At 37.8% G+C, this 2,730-nt stretch overlaps 1 long non-coding RNA gene across 1 annotated transcript; it reads left to right on the forward strand.

Annotated features, from left to right (window-relative positions):
* The first annotated feature begins 23 nt into the window (after nt 1-23).
* On the forward strand, nt 24-2,719 carry LOC119344987. Its single transcript, XR_005166884.1, has 4 exons — nt 24-79; nt 160-220; nt 1,863-2,069; nt 2,586-2,719. It is a non-coding gene; the product is annotated as an uncharacterized LOC119344987 (long non-coding RNA).
* Nucleotides 2,720-2,730: the final 11 nt, after the last annotated feature.

Genomic DNA, 2,730 nt, shown 5'->3' on the forward strand with positions numbered 1-2,730 from the left:
CTCATTATGTCTTTTTGCTTCATATTCAGGGTCAAACTGGGCTATATTTCTTTCATTGAGGCGAGGGTGATTCCAGCAGGTGAGGTGCATTTTAGACATCCGGATGATGTCTTGCTATGTCCAGGTGGTACCATGTCTGAATTAAGATTTCCCTTGCAGATTTTGCTTGGCGTACTCGCCTTTTTTCTTGAAGTTGGGCGTCGGTCGTCTCTGCGGCAAGGTAAGCTTATCCCATTTACTTTGTTCAACCCAGAGTCAAGATTCATATCCCCTTCACTGTCATTTCATTTGTGAGCATTTATTCCATTGATCTATGTCGTCGGCACCCTGACGATTTAGCCTTTTCTGCTGATCACAATTGCTTGCATCTGCCATCTCATTGAGGAAATGCCCCTGCTCCTCTTAATTAAAATTAATGTGAAATATGTTTCTACCAAAATTAATGTGAAGCACTATTGAGACAACGAATTTCAACTATGTTATGAGCCAAACCATATTAAGTATGTGCATCCTCGCTGGAATGCTTTCTGTTCATGAGCTGGTCTCCCAACACGTATTGTCGAGAAAAGAAAAGAAAGGACCTTTTAAGTTCTTAATAGGAGCAAGAGAGCTTCTAAGTACTATCCATACCTATGCTTTATGTAGTTAATTAATAAACTCTCTTTAAATATGATGTTCCCAAGAGATCAGAAGGTTCATGGGGTGATCTTGTAGCTGAGTTGAAAGTCAGAGGGTTTGTGCTATGGGTGATAAGGAATGGTCATAACCTTATTTGTTAGAATATTGCCGAAGATGATCCAAGCTAATTATTTTAGGCACTTGATCTGTTATATTGCCATAAACTGAATTTGTACTACGCGAACATGTGGATCTTTTAGCAGTTAGCCATGTCAAAAACAGGATATATGTCTAACATCTAATTTGAGATGAAGTTGTCCTGCTCAATTAATTTATAGTTTTCTGGATGTTCTGGTGTTCAGCTTGGGAGCAAGTAGAAATACCTGATTTGATGCTCATGCTTCCAAATTTTTCACATTTCGCGAGAGCTAGGCGTACTTCTCGATGACCTTGCCGTCTCCAACCCATCCGTGGGTATTTCAACTCCCCTTTTGTTTTTTTTCTGCGCACATTTGCTCTACTGTCATTTTGCCTGGTATGCTCTCATTTTCTTAGATTTAGATTTGCTTGTTCTATCTCCTCCCATTTTCTATTTGTTGTTCTTTTCTCTGTTTTTAATTTGGTTTTTACATCCTATTTTATTTATTCTTTTTGGCTACGACATAATGAATGGATTATTGCTTTATTTGGCCTTTGTTATATTGTTTCCCATCTACTATATGGTTCACTTTGCTAGCTATAAAAAAGAGCATTATGGGTCACTGCCTGGTGGACCTCTGAATATTTTTTCACCTCAGCTTGATTGACAAGCTCACGGGCAGCTTGATTGACAAGCTCACCGGCAGGAAATGTAGTATGAGATGATTTTTTTTAATTTCTCTAGCTTTTCTTATTGGTATGTACAGAAAGGACAAAGTCGTATACTTAATATCGAGTCTTATTCATCTGCATTTATGGAATACCATTGAAAATCTTGAATTACTTTTGCTTTGATGGGTAATCTATCACTAAACAGAATATAGCTTCCAGCCTTCACACATAGAGACTAATTTAGTACTTCGGTTTTGGGCTGTCCTATTTTCTGTGTGGTCGAACAGGAAAGCTAAATGTACAGTTTATTTGCTCGGCACCATTTATTGTGCCACATAGAAGTACATCTTTTTCTTATTTTTTCTAATGCAATCATCAATACAGTACCTTAGTTAACCTTCCCAGTTTTTGTTCTCTTTTTGGTCATACATTAGGATTATTATGGATTTTCTGAAGGTGTTGGCGGGGGTTGCACGGCATGTTCCGTCTGGTTTCAGGAGTGTGTGCTGCACCTGAAAAAATTTCTCGGGTTGTCTCTCTACATATTTCCACGTTAGTTGTGATATTTTATTTATTGCTCTGCAATTGACAGTTTGACCTCATGCTAGGGCAGCCTCAGCCAGTTGCCTCTTCTATCAAAGGTAAAGAACAGAAGCCTTTTTATTGATATTGCTGTATGGAAAGTTTACTGGAAATTATGATTCTAAGTGGGTGTGAATAACGTGCTTTGTCTTGAAATAATGACATGGAGAAACTATAGTTTCCATACTAAACTTGGTATTTTGATTCACACAAAGTTTCCGTCTACTGATGATTAAACCCATACTTGCCATATGAATAAAGTGACATCAAAAGGGCACTGAACAACAGAGAGAATTAAGGATGCCTTATAAGCATGTTTTCACTTAAGATAGATTTGTATGACTTCACAAATATTCCTGTCAATATAGATTGTAAAGTAGCAGTAGCTTATACAGATAGCTGCAGTTGTTGGCTGCACATGACAACTTCATGTTATTCTGCGCTCACCATAATAATCATTTTTTTTGTTCCATGTAAAGTGGCATGCTTCTTTCTTGCTAATTGTCAATTCTTTTGTACGCTAGACAATGAGGGTATGTAGATAACATGTATGGTTTTTACATTGTTTTGCGCAGGTTGAGATGCATCACATGATGTTTTCCTTTTACATTTATGGGTATTACAGAACCCTTTCTTTTTCCACAAGGGGTAGTAGCTGTGCCATTCGATTCGGAGGACAAAGAGTTGATCACAAAGGGGTAGCATTCAGGACATATACAT

This window comes from Triticum dicoccoides, unplaced genomic scaffold (genome assembly GCF_002162155.2).
Source record: "Triticum dicoccoides isolate Atlit2015 ecotype Zavitan unplaced genomic scaffold, WEW_v2.0 scaffold196664, whole genome shotgun sequence".
In the NCBI taxonomy this organism is placed as follows: domain Eukaryota; kingdom Viridiplantae; phylum Streptophyta; class Magnoliopsida; order Poales; family Poaceae; genus Triticum; species Triticum dicoccoides.